At 43.7% G+C, this 22,559-nt stretch overlaps 1 protein-coding gene across 1 annotated transcript in view; it reads left to right on the forward strand.

The window, feature by feature from the left end:
• The first annotated feature begins 613 nt into the window (after positions 1-613).
• Positions 614-22,559, forward strand: part of TECPR1 (tectonin beta-propeller repeat containing 1) — a 575,261-nt gene continuing 553,315 nt past the window's right edge. Inside the window, exon 1 of the mRNA XM_086940729.1 lies at positions 614-694. The gene's annotated coding sequence lies outside the window, so the exon portion shown is untranslated. The remainder of the gene's footprint in view (positions 695-22,559) is intronic.

The raw sequence follows: 22,559 nt of genomic DNA on the forward strand, positions 1-22,559 counted from the left end.
TGCCAGTTTGGGAACTACAAGGTTGGTTGTTGTATTTGAGCCCCTATTGTTATCCCTGCTTCCTCATTGGTCCCCAATATTCCACATTCCATTCCCACTGTCCCCTGCCACTCCCAACAGTTCCAACGGTGAGTGGGACTTCCAACCTTTGAAACGCACAGTTGTGTAGGGGCTTTTGAACCAATAAAGCCTTCACTTATCTACCCACGGTTCTGCTTCATTTCTACATTGGTCACAAAAAAATGTACAGACTGTGTTTGTCTGCGCTGCTCCTGCAGTAGCAAAATATGCCTGACAGGCTAGCCCCGGGCCCCTGTTCGTTGTGGAACGACCTATCCCTCAAACGCAGGCACTATCCCTTAAACGCAGGCACTGTCCCTCAAACGCAGGTACTCCAAACAGTACGACACCAGTGTAGATGAACGACTTGAGCTAGGTTCCCTCACCACACAACGCTCATGGTACTCCGCAACCAATGAGCACTTCCGAATTCTGAACGCGGCTGATTGGTTGAGGTTCAGCCAATGCAAGGTCACCTTATACATATGAGTCCCTCCCATTCCCAGACAAACACCGAAATGTGTTTAACTCTGTGATTGGTCGATGTGCGACCCGGAAATATCAGCATTACGGACTAATGTCATTACAAAATGAATAACCAACGCCGGGGTTGCTGAACTCACGAACAGTCCGTGTAAGTAGTAGAAAGGTCGGCACTTTAACCGGTGTATTGACCTTTAAGACTTCCTCAAGTACAGTGTCCGTGTTCTGTAACAGTGAGGATTTAAATCCAATAATTTCATTTGCGACGATGAGGATAATAATCCAGTTCCGCAAGCAATATTTTCAGTTGCAAACTGCAGCCGAATGCATCACAGTGTATCTGACAAGCCCTTCTCACATGCCCCAGTACTCGCAACATCCTCACACAATCCAATTCTGTGCATATAGAGCAGAGACAGTAATTTGAATTGAGGTTAGAGTTAAAACACATTTTTTATTTCTTGCACTTAAAAGAGCCCCTGCACATTTTGGTCGCTATGTCACAGTTTTTAGTGGAGATGTATTTTATTGCACGCGACAATGTGCCCAATATGTTTTTCGATTTTTTTGCAGTAATACATGTTTGGTCTTAACCCTGTACATTAAAGCAGAAGATAAATCCATACTCAGCATTGGGCTTTGATGGTCATGGGTATGCTAGATTTTTTGGATAATCACTGACCGAATTGATTTCCCTTTAAATATGTTGTATGCAAATTTACCGATCTCTTGTGGATACCCTGTACATGGAACATACGGCCTGTCCTCGCGAGCTAATGCGGTACACGTACACCCACTGTATAGGTCAGGAAGCCTAGGTTTGCTATCCAGGGATGAGGTATTTGATGTGTGAGTTGAACCTACTTTACTCCTCTTACTGCGACTTGGCTCTATAGGGCTCAGGGAGTCGAGGAGTATGCCAGGAGTAAGTTAGGGGCATTTCAGAACGGTTGAGTTGACATTAACATCTATGCTCCTGTTGAGTTTGTATATTTACATACCATATTTAGCATGTGGAGTTATTTTCATACAGTGGATAGTGCGTCTTGCAATACCATACAACTCTAATCTCCCAATTGCTTCCCCAGTCTTTCTTTGTGTTTTTTACCCAAACCCCAGTCTAACACATTCCCAGGGAGCACACAATCTAGCTGTTGGTAATGTGAGCAAATGTAACAAATAGTTGCAGTTAAACAACCAAATCGAGCAGGTTTTCCCATCAGCCCTCAACCCCACCCCCTCCTCCGTCTGTAATGTTAATCAGCGATATAAATCAGGCCGCACAATGCTTGGCGAAGCCACGTTTGTTGACTGACAATGTACACTTTTGAAAATCCATCTTTAATGGAGACATAGGAGGGAGAACAGAAGTATTAATTTTTTTACATACATCTGCCACACCACCTGTAGGAAGTCAGTAGCCTCAAATTGTATTGTTATCGCATTTACATAGCGCTTACAGCCACTGATAAGATAGGTAAAGCTCTTTACACTGGGCAACCCACTGCTGCTGAACCCAATGTTAATCTTTTTCCAGTGGTTATTGTTGGTCATTGTGATTAGTATTGTACTCTTAAGAAAACCATTAAATGCATTTACTCTAGTTTCTAGTTAGTGTATATGAAATGAATAGGCATTAGGGCATGAGCTTTAGTGGGATAGGCTATGTGAATTTATGCAAATAGTTGCTAGTATTAATAAACGATGTACAGGAGATTAGATATTTCTAGGTTATAGTGGTATGTATGTTAAAGAAGAGATTGTGATCTTTGAAATGAGATGTGGGCAATTTGCAGAAATACAATAATTAAAAATAAGGCAAGCAGGTATCCAACTAAGACATATCTATTCTATACAGTTATCACTATACATTAACAGAAAGATAAAGTACTGCTGTAATTGTGGTAATATCAGTGGGGGTTAACTACCTTCTTCACGTATGCGTCAACTGCTGCCTATGTGCTAAATTAGCAGATGGCTATCTTCTTCAGTTCGTAGGCAGATCCTTGTTAGTAAGTTGAGACTTTGAGGAATGTGCTGTTTGTTCGCCTGTCTTCCCTGACATTCACCAATTTGCTGAAAAGTTGTAAAGCTTGATACTGATAACTGAATTGCCAGAATGGCGTAAAAAAGCATCTTCTGTATTTTTAGACTGGGGCAGGATGAAACACATATATATATATATATATATATATATATATATATATATATATATATATATATATATATATATATATATATATATATATATATATATATATATATATATATATATATATATATATATATATACACAAAATCTTCAAACAGCACACTCCCGCTGTGGAAATGAAGATATATATATATATCTTTTAGGTTCTGTCAGCTGAGGCACAAAACCTTAGATACCTATTGTAGTGTGTGATGAAGAGGCACCCTCGACAGGATCACGGTATTCTTTTTCCCTTATTTACAGTCCTACTGTGATGTAATCCTGCCATTTCTAAATTTAGGATTCAGCAATCAGCATGGAAGAGTGATTTGCTTTATGCATATGCATCCAACCTCGTTGGAATGTAATTCAATGATTTAGGGGGCATCAGTGGGTGCCATTCAGGTGAACATCCTCAGCCACTTGCAATTAGGGCTTTGGTTGGCGGAGGAAACATCCACTTTGATGTGCAGCTGACTCTGACCCCCTAATTTGAATTATAATACAATTGTGTCCTTATGAATCATGGCAATGTTTCTTTTAGATGTGGCAAAGAGAGAAGAACTGTGTTAAAGTATGGGTTAAGTGGCCAAATTGCCAGGGCACTCGCCTTCTAAGTGGCTCTTAAAGAGATTGGAACACTGAGAAATCCCACTAGAGATTTGCCTAAAAGCAGATTATGTTTTAAGTTGACAGGTGGGCGTGTGCTCTTCACTGAAGAATAGGCCCATATTATCTGCAGTCCTTGGTTTTTCACGTAAACTTGGGGTGAAGCCCATAGAGGCAGTTTTAAAAGTGTACGCTGCTAAATGTATTGCCATCGCTATGTATGGCGCAGACCTGTGGGGCTTTAGGCCTGTTAAATTTCTCCAAGTGATCGAAGATAATTTTTTAAAATCCATTCTTTCCTTGCCAAAATCCACTGCCAGCTTTATTGTACATCAGGAATGCGGGGTGGATTTTCTGGAAGATCGAGTTTCTATGGCCCCCCTTTTGAAATGGATATCTGTATGGCTCAATCCAGAGCTCGAAGTTAATCATGAAATCATGAAGGACTGCCTAAAATTAGATCACTGGAACAAGATCCCTTGGCTGAAATATGTTGAACAGTTGTGTGTAAAGCTGGGACGGCCCGAACTGTTCCACAATCCATCCGCCCTTGTGAAAGCTGATCTGAAGTGGACAAAGAACACTTTTTTGCTGCATAGTGGAATGGACAGAGAAAACAGGGAGCTGTTAAAACCCTCTGTTAGGTCTCATCAATTGATTGTTTCCTCAGACCATGAACCGGAACTTTATTTGAAGGTTGTTACCAATCCAAACCATAGGTACCTTCTCACTAAGTTCCGATTGAACAAAGTCCACCTGTTAATTTCTGGCCGTCCTGGCTGGACCAGGGACTTGGAATTGAATATATGTAACTGTGATGGTTACTCAATCATGGATACTGCCCATTACCTGTTTTTCTGTGCCCACTTCAAAGACATCAGGAAAAAATTCATTATTCCCCTGTTAAAGGGGAAAGGGTTTAGGCAGGTTAAACCAGCTTTATTGTATCTTCAGATGTTAACAGATATCTGAGAAATCTATAATGTGGCCACATTTTTAACTATTGCAGTGAGACTGGGTAAAAAGATCAAATGGACGTAGAATACCCACTACAAATATTGCCTATTGTATATCTGAATCTAGTTTTTTGTCCTGTAATGCCTTTATTAACGCTTGTCTCTTTTTAACTGTGGAATGTAACTTTTTTAATGTTGTATTGTGATCCCTGGACCATTTTAGGTCTCGCCTGTTGATGCGCATGCGCATCGAGCTTGCGAGACTATGGGGGCTTATCCACTCTTTAACCAACTTGCAAGGAATCGTGGCGATTCCTTGCAGTGCACGAGAAATTTAAGCTCAATGCGCATGCGCATTGAGCTTAAAAGCGCGTGCACATGCCCCCAGCCGCCTGCCTTGCCTACTCTCTCTCTCACAGCCTCCCCCAGCTCCGCCCCCTCACTTCTTGATTGCACGGCCGCTAGGCCGTGCCTCCCCTACTCTCCTCCCCCCTCCTCCTCCTACTCTCCTCCCCGGCCTGCCGCGTCGCACCTCTCCCCTCTCCGCCCCCTCCCCTGCCCGCCGAGTTACGGTCTTTGCAACTCCCCAGCCATATGTTGCTTTGTTTTCGCTGCTTCTTTGTTGTTGTGTCGCCCCACATCCGCCTCTCACCGCACCGACGCCACCTCGCCTCAGACGGCCCCCTCCCTCCTCCCCCCTCTCTTTCTCGCACACTTCTTTCGCCCTTTAGCCTCCCTCCTCTCTCGCGCACACTCCACCCCGCCGGAGCCTCGCATCACTCTGCAGTCTCTGCCTCGCGCCCGCCATTGCCCCCTCCCCTTCAATCTCTCTCGCGCACAATCCACCCCAGCTCCGCCCCCTCACTTCTGGATTGCACGGCCGTTAGGCCGTGCCTCCCCTACTCTCCTCCCCCCTCCTCCTCCTACTCTCCTCCCCTGCCTGCCGTGTCGCACCTCTCCCCTCTCCCCGCTCCGCCCCCTCCCCTGCCCGCCGTGTTACGGTCTTTGCAACTCCCCAGCCATATGTTGCTTTGTTTTCGCTGCTTCTTTGTTGTTGTGTCGCCCCACATCCGCCTCTCACCGCACCGACGCCACCTCGCCTCAGACGGCCCCCTCCCTCCTCCCCCCTCTCTTTCTCGCACACTTCTTTCGCCCTTTAGCCTCCCTCCTCTCTCGCGCACACTCCACCCCGCCGGAGCCTCGCATCACTCTGCAGTCTCTGCCTCGCGCCCGCCATTGCCCCCTCCCCTTCAATCTCTCTCGCGCACAATCCACCCCGCCGGAGCCTCGCATCACTCTGCAGTCTCTGCCTCGCGCCCGCCATTGCCCCCTCCCCTTCAAGGGGACTGAGCACGTGCTCTCATTATCTCACCTCCCTTTATAATTAATTTACGGTCTTTGCAACTCCCCAGCCATATGTTGCTTTGTTTTCGCTGCTTCTTTGTTGTTGTGTCGCCCCACATCCGCCTCTCACCGCACCGACGCCACCTCGCCTCAGACGGCCCCCTCCCTCCTCCCCCCCCTCTCTTTATCGCACACTTCTTTCGCCTCCCTTTGAACTTCTCCCAGCTCAATTACTCTCCCCCTAATTTCCCATCACTTCCCTTTACAGCTCTTTTTCGCTCTCCCTCACAAATTCCCCCTCCTTTCCAATTCCAACAGATCACCCCTCCCAATACTGTTCGTCACTGGGCTATAAGTGGGATGCAAAGGTGTTTGGGGGAGGGGGTCTCCAAAAGGTGTTTGGCCTATTTAATTTATTTCCATAGTATGTGCCACCCAACCTGAATTTTGGTTCCTCTCCCAGCTTTCCTTTATTGCATCCAGTTATAGAAACAAAAATTGACGTGCACCAAAAACCTAACAGGACTATTGCAATTTATTTATTTATGTGTTTTTAACATAGCGCTTACTTTACCCAGAGTTGTCAGAGTGCTTTAGACTAGAGCGAAGTAAATTACAGAAGGAAAAAGTGACATGGTAGTAGACAACACTACTTATATGTACAGCAGTTACTCGTGACGTGAGTTACAGATCAACAAATTACATATTCACTCAAGATTACATATTAAGTAAAATTGGAGCGATCAAGGCTGCACAGCTACATAATATATATTTATAAAATTGAGACAGAGGGTCATAGTAGCTCTCCTGAGTGTCATGTAACAATCGGGGTCATGACCTGAAATGAGGGCGTATGTGCCAGGTGGGGAGTTTGGCTTTCTCAATGGTCGTTTGCTGTTGAGTAACAGCAATAATTTCGTTGGCAGTAATTAATATAAAAAATGTTTCTATTCCACCACACCCACATCCACCACACCCACATCCACCACACCCACATCCACCACATCCACCACCACATCCACCACCACAACCACCACCGCATCCACCACCACAACCACCATGACATCCACCACCACATGCACCACCACATCCACCACCACATCCACCACCACATCCACCACATCGACCATCACCTCCACATCCACCATGACATCCACCACCACATCCACCACATGCTCCACCGCATCCACCACCACCACATCCACCACCACATCCACCACCACCACCGCATCCACCACCACATCCACCATCACCTCCACATCCACCATGACATCCACCTCCACATCCACCACCACAACCACCACCGCATCCACCACCACAACCACCATGACATCCACCACCACATGCACCACCGCATCCACCACCACCACCACCGCATCCACCATCACCTCCACCACATCCACCATCACCTCCACATTCACCATGACATCCACCACCACATCCACCACATGCTCCACCGCATCCACCACCACCACATCCACCACCACCACCGCATCCACCACCACATCCACCATCACCTCCACATCCACCATGACATCCACCACCACATCCACCACATGCACCACCGCATCCACCACCACCACCGCATCCACCACCACATCCACCACATCGACCATCACCTCCACATCCACCATGACATCCACCACCACATCCACCACATGCTCCACCGCATCCACCACCACCACATCCACCACCGCATCCACCACCACATCCACCATCACCTCCACATCCACCATGACATCCACCACCACATCCAACACATGCTCCACCGCATCCACCACCACCACATCCACCACCACATCCACCGCATCCACCACCACCACCGCATCCACCACCACATCCACCACATCCACCATCACCTCCACATCCACCACCACATCCTCCACCAGGTGCAAATGCAATGTTCTTGGATTTTCGTCACAATAAAATACACTGAACATAATCTTCACAAAATTAATTTACAAACGTTTAAGCTATTGCCATTATAAATTACAATAAATTTTATTTAAGTATTAATTATTTACAAAATTAAAAGCCATTGTTATTTGCAATATCAATACATCTAAGTCACGTAAAGACAACACACATTGCATTACAAATGCTATAGGTGTCACATTTGCAAAAGTTAAAACTATTGACATTGTAACTGACAAAGCTATTACTTTTGCTATTTTCAAAACCAACACATAAATATAAAAAGTGTCCTTTACAATACCAATTGCTCAAACTTTCCTAATGCGAGACCTATTGCATTTCCAATGCTTGTTTATGTGTGTCTTGTACTTTTATGGTTTTTGAAAATTGAACCGAATAAAGTATTTCTTGACTTGACTTGGAGTCAGGAGTCCGAATAAAAAATGTGCAGCTGACTCTGACCCCCTAATTTGAATTATAATACAATTGTGTCCTTCTGAATCATGGCAATGTTTCTTTTAGATGTGGCAAAGAGAGAAGAACTGTGTTAAAGTATGGGTTAAGTGGCCAAATTGCCAGGGCACTCGCCTTCTAAGTGGCTCTTAAAGAGATTGGAACACCGAGAAATCCCACTAGAGATGTGCCTAAAAGCAGATTATGTTTTAAGTTGACAGGTGGGCGTGTGCTCTTCACTGAAGAATAGGCCCATATTATGAATGGCCCAGTAAATCGTGACCCCTGAGCCACCTGCTGTTTGTGTACGAGTCACAATTATACGTTTGTCGGAGTTTATCAACACACATAGTGAAATTTCAGCAGTTGCAATTTTTCACTTAGGAAAAATACCGGAAAACACTGGGACATGTAGATTATGATGCAGTAAGCAGCATCCCATTTTGCAGAGCGGAAATTAGGAAATAAGTACTGCACCTGTTAAATTCCTGCAAACGGGCTGTTAGCAGGGAGAGTGACAGTGCCGGAGCTTCATATCGCATTGATGAGAGGACAGGGGGCGAGTGCGACTCTGCCCTACATCGTGAGGCATATGGCGAACGTCTAGCACTGCTTCGTGGAGAGAGTGCTCCGTTCGGCGCCCTTTCATAGGGATCTACCGCTTTGGATCCTGGCGCCCATGGTGTCGCTGGAGGAACAGATGTCCTTTCGGGCCTGACGGGAGGGGGATGTGAGACCCTGGCGGAATTATATCCCTCCGAAACCTTCCTGTCTTATGAACAGGCGAAGGAGACTTTCGCCCTGGGTAGAGGACAGTTCCTCCATTACCAGGGTTTGCGAGATGTGGTGAGGTCGTTATGGACACGGTATACGGAGGTTCCCTCGGTGACTCACACTCTGGATATTATTTTGTCTTGTGGCAAGGGGCGTCGTCTTATTTCACTGTTGTTTGCGGCGATGCGTAGAGACTCTACCCTCCCGGTCCCCCCGGCGTGGGCGGCCTGTGAGGCGGATTTTGGGGCTCCAATTGAACAGGACCAACGCAAGCGAATAGGGACTCTCACGAAGAAGGTCTCATGTAATGTGCATTTTGAGTTAATACGTTTTAATTTCTTGCACCGCACCTATCTCACTCCGGTCATGCTGCAGCGTTACTCCCCGGATAGAGGGGGTGATTGCCCCAGATGTGGGGCGGGGGAAGCAGGGTTCCTGCACTTGTTCCTGGTGCTTTTATGGTTCAGAGTTTTTGGGAGAGGGCGGTGGACCATATCACTGCCACTACAGGGATTCGCATTCAGCTGACGCCCCTATACTGCTTGTTGGCTTTAGTACCTAGACCGAGGAAGAGGAAATTGGCTTATAAATTGATGCACTTGATGCTGGTGTTAGCTTGGCGTCGGGTGGCTATAACTTGGATGGGTCAGAGGACCCCATAGATTCCCAGGTGGTTGAATGATGTGCGGGAGTGGTCCCTGGCGGAGGAAGCACATATACAGCGATGTAGGAGGGATGAGAGGCTGCAGGAGGATCTGTTGGCATGGCGCATGCTATGTGCTGAGATTGGGGTCCTGGATCGAACCTCGTATAGTGAGTCAGAGGGGACGAGTGGATAGCTATTCTCACCGATGGACTCGGGTACTAAGGAGGAGGACGGAGTTCTCCCCCGAGCCGGGGGGGAGGTGTAGTGGGGAGTGGGTGCTGGCCCAAATACTCACAAGTTGCTGGCTGCGATGTAATATATTGTACAGTGTTATTAAAGCCTGTGAAGCCTGTGTAACTCAGAATGACCGCTGTCCATCCAGCCGTGCCTTAATGAGTCTGTCATAGTGCATATGTGCTGTTTTGATGCCACTAGGGGGGAGTTGTTATATGTTTCTTCTGTGAAATGACAAAAATAAAGTAAAAAAAAATAATAATACAAAAAAATTCCTGCAAACGAGACATTGGATTTTATAAGGTGTGCTAATTATTTACAGAATAACAATGGGAGAGATAGGGAAGTACAAGAACACTCTCTTAATCCCCAGTTATATGTCAATAAACAAAAGAAGAGAGGTTGAGGTCTCTTATAAGCCACTTAGATGGAGCCAAACGACTTGTGGAGTTCGCACCCTATTTGGGTTTGAAAAGAAAGCCCTCACACACCGACCTGGTCAGTGTCATGCTTCATCATCGGGCCCCACCGAAGAGACCTAATGCCTCTTCGGTGTGCTGCGACGCCAGGAGACTGCGGAGCTGGTTTGTGTGAAGGGTGTGTTGTAAGGTTAATTAAGCTTAAAAGTGTCTAAAGGGTATCTAAAAAAAGTTTATTAATGATCCCTAGGACACAAGTAAAGAAGGGTTCTATGTGTCTGAATTATAATGCCAAGGGTAATGGATGGTTTAATTCAGATTTAACTTAGTCAACATGTTTCAGCCTTAGGGGTGGTTTTAATTTACCTAGGCATTCGTCAGGACAATGATAAACCCCGGCGGTATGGACTCTCTAATCGTCCACCCTAACCTGGGGGCGTGAAAGTGAAAAATTAATAAAAAGGTGATGAAGTGCATAAAAAGGAAGAGCAAATGCTCATTCCGAAAAATCACTCCTAGTTATGGAGTGTATCGGCACTTTAAAGTTTGGCGCTATCTGCACCATGGGTCTCAGGAGGGGGGTTGGAGTGTCCCTGGCATATCGCCCTCAGCACTCGCATCCCACTTGTACACGAGGAAGTACTAGGTGTACAAGTGGGCTGCGAGTGCTGAGGGCGATGTGCCAGGGACACTCCAACCCCCCTCCTGAGACCCATGGTGCAGATAGCGCCAAACTTTAAAGTGCCGATACACTCCATAACTAGGAGTGATTTTTCGGAATGAGCATTTGCTCTTCCTTTTTATGCACTTTATCACCTTTTTATTAATTTTTCACTTTCACGCCCCCAGGTTAGGGTGGACGATTAGAGAGTCCATACCGCCGGGGTTTATCATTGTCCTGACGAATGCCTAGGTAAATTAAAACCACACCTAAGGCTGAAACATGTTGACTAAGTTAAATCTGAATTAAACCATCCATTACCTTTGGCATTATAATTCAGACACATAGAACCCTTCTTTACTTGTGTCCTAGGGATCATTAATAAACTTTTTTTAGATACCCTTTAGACACTTTTAAGTTTAATTAACCTTACAACACACCCTTCACACAAACCAGCTCCGCAGTCTCCTGGCGTCGCAGCACACCGAAGAGGCATTAGGTCTCTTCGGTGGGGCCCGATGATGAAGCATGACACTGACCAGGTCGGTGTGTGAGGGCTTTCTTTTCAAACCCAAATAGGGTGCGAACTCCACGAGTCGTTTGGCTCCATCTAAGTGGCTTATAAGAGAACTCAACCTCTCTTCTTGTGTTAATTATTTAATCCACCACTAGGCCAGGAATCATAGTGTGCTTGTCTGTCAGTAAGTCAGTCAGATTTCTTTATTCAATTTCAAATTTAAACTATAAAAGTGCAGATAGACATTCATTAAAAGTTATAAAAGCTTCGAGACAACCACCACAGCACAGCAATACATGAAAAAGAAATCATTTAGTACTACATTGCGTATCTTTTCCTTATGGTTAAAACAGATTTTAAGAAGCTAAGAACAGATATACATATACAAGCAGCCGACAATAAACATAGAAAATTAAAACCCACTATGTGCAAACGAATACAATTTTCCTTAAGTATGCTTTTTAAAAAGCGTGCCCTCGGATCTTTATATAGTGTACAAAAGAGCATTAACTGCAATGTGCACTGTTTTGACATATTATCACACATACAGGGGGTAGCCACTCACACCATCCCAATGTGTTTCAGGAAAGCCACAATAAAGTGCAACGTGCCTAGGCGTAATCTAGTTAGTAAAAAGCGTGCATGAATTTGTTTACTAAAAGAAAGATAAAATTGTTGCTGTTTTAGGATGGGATGTTCCAAAAGGCCTATTTGACCATCGGCTGTGCTCAGCTTGTTTTCAAAAGCTTCTTTTATACTCTTTTTCAAGTTTGGTTCAATACTTTCTGGGTTATTAAACAGGGCAATCATTCCTAGTTTATTAAAGGTTTGCTTGACATAGCGGAGCTAGGGGATTGCCATAGCGTTATCCAGGTTCATACAATCCCTTAGAACCCTTTGCGAAAGGGAAAGTTCCCCTGTAGTCCAAATTTTTACCCAAAGGAGCAGCGGGGCCAGATGGATTTTATCTATGAGATAATCCATGCCCACCTCCGTGTGACTAAAAGATGTTGGGGGAACAGATTGGGAGGCATAGAAGTCTCTTTAAGAATTTGTTCTCCAAAATTTGGAGCTGGGGTCCCTTTTGATATCCCCACACACCGGCTCCATAGATAGCTCCTGGCAACCACTTTGATTTATATAAGGTTAGCATTTGAGCGACTGGTTTCTGACCCAGTTTCGCTGCAAAGCGAAAGAGTCCCTCTATTGATTTGCTAGTCTGTTGGGTTCGACTCACCAACAGATGATCCCAGTTCAGTCTACAATCAAAGGTATTTTCCAAATAGTTAAACTCCCTCACTTTCACAATTTCTTGGCCATTCAGCATGAATTTTCGGAATTTTGTTGCCTTGGGGCCACAGACCATCACAAAAGATTTTTTATAGTTTACCCTCAGGTGTAATGCGGACATGTGATCCATAAAGGCATCCAATGTGCCCTGAAGGCCGTTGGCTTTTAGAGCGATCAGGACAGTGTCGTCCGCGTACGACAACAGGGGAATTCTAACGCCATCTATTTTAGGGGAGTCAAGATTTTTACTTAGCAGGAACTGCTCCAGCCCGTTTGTATAAACCAGAAATAAAAACAGGGCCAGAATACAGCCCTGGCGAACCCCCTCGGTCGAGGCAATAGCTTCAGTCTTTTTTCCCCCTGGGCCATAGCGAATGACTACCGAGGTAGAGTCGTGAAGTCTATGGAGCAGCGTGACTAAAGGTTCTTCAAAGCCTAGGTCTTTCATCATAGACCACAGCTTACTCCTACAAATCGTATCAAAGGCGCTGGACAAGTCCATGAATGCCAAATGAATCGCCGTTCCCTTTGCCTTCATGTACTTGCCCATAATCATCGAGAGGTTGAGGCACTGCTCTTCTGTTCCCATGCCTTTGCGAAAACCATATTGGGTACAAGATAATAACCCCATAGTATTAGACCACGATTCCAGGCGTGATAAAATGACCCTCCCCATTATCTTGCATGTCGCATCTATAAGGGGGATTGGCCTATAACAAGTCGGGTCGTACCTGTTTCCCTTTTTAAATATCGGAACAACCACCGCCTTTTTCCATGATATTGGAATGTGGTCCTCTATAGAGGCTCTAAAAACATTTAAAAGTATGGGGGCCCATAGATCTGGATTTCTTGTAAAAAGATCTAACGGGACCCGATCTGGGCCAGGGGCTTTACAATATATGCCCTTTTGAAGAGCTGCCTCTATCTCATCCACCCTTAAGGAGGCACTTAATTGCCGTGCTGTGTCTACGTTAAAGCCGATATCTGACCGGATACATTTAAGATTAATGTCATGTGGGTTAAAATTTTTAGAAAAATGGGACACCCAACACGTAGCTGATATATTTGATTCTACCGACCTACTGTCATCTGGAAAAAGTGGGCGATTTATTACTTCCCAAAAAAATCTTGATTCCCTTAATGCACTGGCTTTCTCTAGGTCATTCCATGCCTGTTCCTTCAATTCCTCTTTCCTACGCTCTAGCGTCTGCTTATATGAGTGTCTGGCTTCCTTAATCAGGTTAATTTCTCGGGGTACAGATTGAAGGGCCTTTCTAAGAACTTTGTTTGCCTTCGAGCACTCTGAGTCAAACCACTTGTGTTCAGGTTGAAGTAATTTCTTAGACGGTCTGGACAGGTTTTTATTTACCTCTTCACAAATGGTCTTGTAGCTCCTTATAATGGCATTCGGAGGGGCCTGGTAAGTTGTGCATGTCCTAAATTCAGCTAGGTTACACTTAACAATATTCTCCTCAAATTTGACATGGTCCACCCTGTCCCATTTCAATCTAATCCCTTGATTACAATTATATTTAATGGGACATTCCAGGGCACTCGCCTTCTAAGTGGCTCTTGGTAAAGCAATTGGAACACTGAGAAATCCCACTAGAGATGTGCCTAAGAGCAGATTATCTTTTAAGTTGACAGGTGAGCGTGTGCTCTTCACTGAAGAATAGGCCCGTATTATGAATGGCCCAGTAAATTTTGACCCCTGCGCCACCCGCTGTTTGTGTATGAGTCACAATTATACGTTTGTCGGAGTTTATCAACTCACATAGTGAAATTTCAGCAGTTACAATTTTTCACTTAGGAAAAATGCTGGAAAACACTGGGACATGTAGATTATGATGCAGTAAGCAGCATCCCATTTTACAGAGCGGAAATTAGGAAATAAGTACTGCACCTGTTAAATTCCTGCAAACGGGACATTGGATTTTATAAGGTGTGTTAATTATTGAATCCACCACTAGGCCAGGAATCATAGTGTGCTTGTCTGTCATGCCCAACCTTAACCCTTGTACTGCCTTGCTGTTGGTGGCGATTCATAAATCATTTTTTCTGTCTCATGTATCTCTGTTTACTTTCTCATGTCTTCTACTTCACCCCTCTCCATCTCAACATCTTTATGTACCTTCCCCCTCTCTCTTTTTCTCTCTGAAATCTCCACATCACAGCCATGTCTAAGTCTGCTGTCTGCCCCAGATATCTCACACAACCTCACCTCGCTCTGCTGTTCTATGTGCCTACCGCTGTACATCCTCATTCTAGCTCAACTTTCTCGACTTCCCGGTCTTTGAATACTTCATCTCTGTCGCTCAACTTTCTCTTTACCTAACCGAGCTATATCTCACCTCCCCGTGTCTCTCTTATCTATCTTCCATCTGCTTCACGCCTCACCCTCATCTCTCTCTTTACCTCATCACTGTATCTCTCCCTCCGTTTCTCCGTACCCTACCTCCTCATCGCTCCGTCTACCTTACTGCTCTATACCTCATCTCTATCAGCTTCTCAGTCATTACCTCATCTCTTTCTACCCCACCTCTCTCCTTCTCTTCCGCTATCTAACCTTTCAATTTATCAATTTGTTTTCTGCCTCACCTCTCCACCGATCCTCTCTTTCTAGCTTTTCTCCCTTTACCACACAACCGTACTCCTATCTCGCTACCTACTTCCTCTCTGTTATTCCTTGTAGTGTGATGTTATTACTTCATCCTCGCGCTGCACCCCAGCGCGAGGATACTTCATTCTATTACTGTGTATGTTCAAACAAGGTTCCAGGATCCGACGCTGCTCTATGCGTTCCAGGGTTCTGACAACGTTAGTCAGTTGTCTGAAGTCTTGGTGCGCAGTGGGAGCGTCTGGTTGTGGGTGCTAACTTTAATTGGAATAAACTTCAAGCTTATTGCATAAAAAAGCCTCCTGAGTCTTTCACTACGTTTGGCAACGAGTGGACGAAGAATCCACCTTCAAGCACCCACCAGCCAAGCTTTCCTTACTTCGGCACCTCCTGATTTGCACTCGCTTCTGCCTTGCTGACTCGTTCCTGCTTTACTGAGTTCCACTTCTTCGATTGAGGTTCCTGGTTCTGCTTGTCCTCCTTTTTCTCGGCGCTTCCCCGATGATTTGGGCTTTTCGCTGATCCCTGGATGACGTCAGCTGTCCTGTGATTGGTTCCCCTGGCAACAGGAACTGCTTCTCCAGCACGACTCAGGAAATCGAGGGAAAGCCACATCAGCGTCTCCACACAAGCATCAAGCTGCCATTTTAACCTCTCCTGGTTACCTGGCAACGCTTGGAAACGCTTCGCTTCAAGTTTATTCCACATCCGTGTCTCCACGCAAGCGGCAAGCTGCCATTTTAACCAATCCGGGTTACCTGGCAATGCTCACAAACGCTTTGCTTCAAGTTTACCGGTACTGGAAGACACGCATTCTCAAGCGTCTTCATTTCAACGCATCTTCACAAAGGTAGGATCTGGCCTGCACTCTTCTGCGGTGACAGGCACACTTTTTCCATCATATTTTAAAGGAATTTTAAACCCTTTTATTTATTCAATCTGTGCAACTTAACAGTGACAGGCACACCTTTCATTTTATTTAAGCCTGCACCTTTTATCTTTCAGGCTCATCATTCATTTACCTCATTTGACAATTTACTGTGTTGGCATTTATAAGAATTTTTTTCTTTTCACTTCAAATTCTGTTTTAATTTTTCTTCATGTCTACAATTGTACAATACATTTGACTCTCATCTATGACTTCATCACAACAGTTAGCGCAACCTCCTTCCTTTTTACAGCTTCCTGGCAAACGAAGCATTCCATGGCGTCAGTGGGTAAAGGCTTTTGAGAATCATATTGTCGCTATTGATGCTGTCAAGTTTTCTTGTGCACGTAAAGTTGCAGTTTTGTATGGTTGCCTAGGCGTTGCAGCACAACATGTATTTGAAAACTTACCTAAATTTCCAACTCCTGCTGGAGAGGCTGGTGATGCAGATCATTGGAATTCTTACAATGAGGCATTATCTCACCTTGTAAAACATTATGATGAAGAGTCAAATATAATGCTAGAAAGACATAATTTTTGTAGGAGTAAACAATGTGAAGATGAGACAGTAGAAGAATATATTGCGCAATTAAGAGTTTTAGCTTAGACTTGTGAATTTGAAGAAAATCCAGACATTTACATTCGGGATCAATTTCCTTTTGCTTGTTACTCAAAGAAAATTCAAGAACGCTTACTTAGTTGTAGGAAACCTACACTTCAAGAAACTATAGATATCGCCAAGAGCATCGAGATGTCTATCACTACTTCCAAAGTTCTTCAAAATGATCAATCTTACAACTCTTTTAAAACTCCGCTACAGGATGTTACTAATTCAGTTAATGCTGTTCGGGCTAACAAACCTTTTAAACAAGTGTTTAAAAAAACTAATACTGTTTGTTACAGATGCGGATCTAAATCACACCTGGGTAATAACCCCATGTGACCTGCCATTGGAAATATATATGTACTATGTAAGAAAATAGGGCATTTTCAATGTTCATGTAGATCTGTTAAAAGACCCACCAGAATCAACAGTATTGAATATTCTGAAACTGTTGATGATTGTATATATCATTTACAAGTTATGGTCGTGTCAATTGAAAGTAACTCTATTTTTACCCCGCATTTGATCAAAGGTCCTTTAGGTACTGCATTCTTTGGTGACATAGAGATTCCTATCGTGGCTGATTCTGGATCTCCAATAACTATATTATCAGATGTCATGTTTTTAGGAAACTGGCATGGGTCAATATCTTTATTTCAAACGGGTGTCAACCCAAAAGCTTTTGGCGAGTTTGATTTTGACATGCTGGGCTACTTTAATTCTAGGTTAGAATGTTTAGAAAGGTCTATTTTCACAAAGGTATATGTTGCAGTCAAAGGACGCAACATCATTGGGTGGCAAGACCTTGCAAAAATTAGTCTATATTGGATCCCAGGTTTCGAAAACCCAATTGCCGTTGGTAAACCTCCCCAAGGTTATACTCCGGCTGGTTCTACAAATGTTCCACATCCTAGAACTGATTGCTTATGTCCCACTGATCACATTTCTGACATCAAGAACATTTTGGATACATTTCTCAAACTATTTTCAAATAAGTTAGGAACTGTTAAAGGTTTTCAACACAAAATCAGACTCAAGCCACAAGCTCAACCTGTTGTTCACAAGGTGCGTCCTTTTCCCCTTAGTGCGAAGGATGAACTCAAGTCAGTTCTCAAATCTTTGAGTGACAATGGTGTTATTGCCCCTTCTGACTCTTTAGAGTGGGTTTCTCCCATTGTTATTGTCCCAAAAAAATCTGGAGCGGTCAGGTTATGTGCGGACTTGCGCACATTAAATAAGAACATTTTGATTGACTGTCACCCCCTCCCTAAAATTCCCAAACTTCTTGCCAACTTGGGGGGAGCAAATTTTTTTGCAATTATTGCCCTACGTTCAGCCTACCACCAGGTACCTTTAACCAAAGATTCACAAGAGTTCACCACTTTCATTACACCTTTTGGGGTTTACAAGTACCTCAGACTTCCCTTTGGCCTGGCCTCCGCGGCCAGTGTTTTTCAATAGATCATGGATAATCTTTTTCAGAACATGCCCAGAGTCCAGGCCTACCAAGATGACATTTTGGTCTTTTCTGATAATTGGGAATCAAATTTATCTTCAGTTTTATCTAAATTAGATGAGGCAGGTATGACAATCAGAGCTGACAAGTGTAAATTTGGCACACATATATTGGATTATTTGGGTCATACATTGTCCCCAGAAGGAATCAAACCCAAAGTATCCCTTATTAAAGCCATCAGTCATGCTACCCCTCCCAAAGACAAAGATTCACTTTGATCGTTCTTTGGCCTAGCAGAATACTATGCCCGTTTTGTCAAAGGATATGCTCAAACAGTTGAGCCATTGCGTGCCCTTTTACGGAAGGGCTCCAAGTTTGATTGGTCAGGAGAAATTGCTCCTTCATTTAATCAAGTCAAAAAGCTCATTATTGAAGCACCGGTCCTACATCCCTTTCATGACTCCTCTAGATGTTTCATAGTTGTGGATGCCAGTCTTATGGGGCTGGGAGCTGTCTTGGGCCAATGGGTATCAGGAAAGGAGCACACCATAGCTTTTTCTTCAAGAATGCTCAAATCTTCCGAAACACATTATAGCACCATCGAGCGCGAGTCTCTCGCCTGCGTTTGGGCTATCGATAAGTTCAAAAATTACATTTGGGGACGCAAGTTTCATTCTTTTAACAGATCATAAACCTCTCATGCAGCTTCTCAACAGTAATGGGCATGGTAAAGCCTCAGCCAGGCTTGTCAGACTCCTGTCCAAGTTACATGAATTTAATTTTTCTATAAAACACATTTCAGGGGGAAAGAATTTCAGGGTGGATTGTCTTTTGCGCATGGCAATTCAGGATCCCTCTAAAGTTGAGGATGTTGAAGACATTAAATGTGTGGTTGCTGCCCTTGGTGCCACTAAATTATGCCCCTGCATTTCTGAACAGTCCTGGTTGGAAGCACACAATAAGGATGAAAGTTTAAAACTAGTAACTGAATATATTGTCATGGGTTGTCCAGAAATTAGAAAACGTTCTAATGAGTTGAAAGCATTCACCATGGTTGCATCAGAATTATCCTTGGTCAGTGGCTTAGTAATAAGACATGATTTTTTTGTACTTCCTTCCAGTCTCAGAAATGACATTATTCAATTTGCACACTAAGGTCATCTTGGAATTTCAAAGACTTCACAGCTCATTAAGTCTCACTATTGATGGCCACCTCTTGAATCTCAAGTCAAGTTTCACATTGACTTGTGCCCTGAATGTCTTTTATCTGACAAAAAATGGAAAGTTATAAACACACTCTTACATCCTGTTCCTTTTCCCAATAAACCTTGGGAAAAAGTTGCGCTAGACTTCTCTGGACCTTATAATGTTCTTTCTCATGACCTAAAATATCTCATTTTGCTAATTGACTATCACTCCAAATGGGCTTACCATATGTTCTGTGATTCAGCTAATTCCAATAATGCTGTAAAGTTTTAAAAAAATATATTTTTTGTGGAAGGTTCATCTTCTGTCATTGTTACAGACAATGGCACCCATTTCATTTCTGAGAAGTTTAGTTCATTCCTGGCTGAATGTGATAACATTATACAGTCGCTCTATACTCACCAACCTCGAATGGTTTGGTGGAAAGAGCAAACAGATTGGTTAAAGATGCCATTCAAGCAGCCATTTCTTCTCATCAAGATGTACAAGATTTTCTTGAAGCTAAATTGTGGTCTTATAATATTTGTCCTCATTATACCACAGGTGTTTCTCTGTTTTTCCTCTTAAGAAACAGGACTGTTCACACCAGTTTATGTCCTAACTGGTTACATTATAAGTACAACAAGAGACGTGTTGGCAATCAAGAATTGGCATCCAAAGTTTTGCAAAAACATCATCTAATGAAGTCTGTGTATGACTCTGCAAAAAACTTTGATTTACTCAAATTGAAAATTGGTGATTGGGTTCTCATAAAAAATCCCAAAAAAGTAACTAAGGGTTTGTCAAAATGTTCCCCTCCGGTACAAGTCACCGCTGTCAGCGGAGGTTCAGCCTTATTTGGTGTTAAAGGATGGTGGAACAAAAGATCTCTGGTACATCTTTCTGCTTCACAGGCCCGCTCCTTACTTAATTTGACCAAAACGGAGTTTAAACATTGTGACTGGTCTTTTTGGTTAAAAACCCCAACATCCTGTATTGGAAGTTCTTCCACATCCAGTTACACTTTCCAACTCATCTAGCCCATCCACTTCTAACACTGATGTGACCAATGCTGACACCTATTCATTACCACCGGAATTAGGAGTTTGTTGCAGAAAATTACCTTCCAAATTGAACGATTATGTGTTATCATGATCTGATTTTTCTTTTATTGTTATTGTATTTTACTTGTTTTACTTCTTATATATTAATTCTTGTTACACTTCAAATAGTTTTTATTTCCGTAGGTTTCTGCTCTTTTTCCTTGTGAAGAGGGAGAAGTTGTAGTGTGATGTTATTATTTCATCCTCGTGCTGCACCCCAGCGCGAGGATACTTCATGTTATTACTGTGTATGTTCAAACAAGGTTCCACGATCGGATGCTGCTTTATGCGTTCCAGGGTTCTCACATCGTTAGACAGTTGTCTGGAGTCCTGGTGCGCAGCGAGAGCGTCTGTTTGTGGGTGCTAACTTTAATTGGAATAAACTTAAAGCTTATTGCATAAAGAAGCCTCCTGAGTCGTTCACTACATCCCTCTTGCCTTCCCTGTTTGCATCTCTTTCTGTATTTCAATTCACACTTCACTTCAGCTCTCTCTACCTCTTTCTTTATACCTCTCTCTGTCTAACCTTTCTGTATATTCCACAACGCTCTCTGTACCTCTTCCAGTATTCATTCAAAAGTAAGATATAGCTTTCGTATTTAATGTTTTCATTTGGGATCTGCTGGATGCAAGTGATGTATTCTTAGGTGGGTGAAAATTTGAAAATCAAGGACAACCATGTAGAGCTGTGTGTCTGCTGTGTTTGCTATTATTGTAGACCTAAATAGCATCTGACATAAACATTGTGTCGCCAATACCGTTTACAAGAGTATGGTCCCATCGGTTGTTGTGATGTCGGAGTATTCTGTGTTAGAATACTGGGGACATCACTGGGGATCTGGAGTGTTGAGTGTGGAATGTACGGGGAGGCTAGGGAGACGGTTGAGGAGTCAGGGATTGAAGAGGTTGATGTTGATGTCCCCTGACTGCAGAGTTGCCAATAAAGTACTTTAAGAAGGCACAGACTGAGACCCATCTTTACAGTTGTATATTTTGGTTATTGACACAAATGTGGCAAAATTTTTGGGAAAAATATTTAGGATACAATATTTATGTAGACAATATTCCGACTACGATATTCTATTACATCACAGCTGGGAGTGATCTCATGTGCCTGTGCGAACTTTGAGAGAATTGTTCCCATATGATATATTTTTTTCACCGCCACTGAGCCCTGAATTTTGATTTCATTCCTTCAGTATCACACTGCCTTACCTAGTCTTCTGGCTTTTAATTTGTGAAAAAGTACACAACAAGCTTAGCAAACCAGGTTCAATGTTCGAAACCTGCTTTCCGTGTTGTAGTTTTGCCTTCTTCTCTTCACCCTCCTTCTAAGTCGTCCCTTATTACTGCCAGCTCTCCCTCTATCCAAGTATGCTAATAAGATTTGGACAAGCTTTGTGCCTCTCTAATCAGAGGAAGAGAGCTAAGTGTATTTGTATGGAGCTGTAGCTCTGTCACTTCAGTAAGTTGAGTCAGCCTAAGATGGCAGCCACAACCCTCCCCGGAGCTTTGAGCAGCCCTCAAGCACCGGATAACAAACCCTGGAAAGCAGCCGGTGTACAGTGTCCCTCCGAGGAGCTGGGAGTGAAAACCAGAGTTTGCATTAGTTGGTAGCCCCTTTTGTGAGACCCCATGTTTATGCACTCTTTTCTAAAACTTTATTGGGCATGTATGCGCAAGATCAAATATCACAGATTACGTTGTTGTGAAAGTATGTCTGTAGAGAGGAATGCTTTACAGCTGTAGTCGAAAAAATAACTACTTTACGCCCCATCACCCATCATGCCCGTGGATAGCAGGGTGAATGGTGGGCCAGGCCCACCCAAACATGACCTTTGGCCCATCCAGTCATGGCAGAAGATGCCATGAAGAAGGCACATGTTAAGTGCTTCCTACCATTTCAACGTCGCAAAGTTGTAATGTTTTTTTCACTGTCTTTAAACTGTAATTGGGCGCTGTGTGTTGGGGGTAGTGGTGGGCCAGCCAACAAATTAAGAGAGAGAGCCGAGCCAGAGAACTACGGGTCTGGCTTGGCTCTTAGAGCCCTGAAAATGTTTGCTATGTAAAACATACAACAAACATCACGTAAAATATGATACAGCTCTTCACAAT

Source organism: Lissotriton vulgaris, chromosome 10 (genome assembly GCF_964263255.1).
Source record: "Lissotriton vulgaris chromosome 10, aLisVul1.2, whole genome shotgun sequence".
Taxonomy (NCBI): Eukaryota; Metazoa; Chordata; class Amphibia; order Caudata; family Salamandridae; genus Lissotriton; species Lissotriton vulgaris.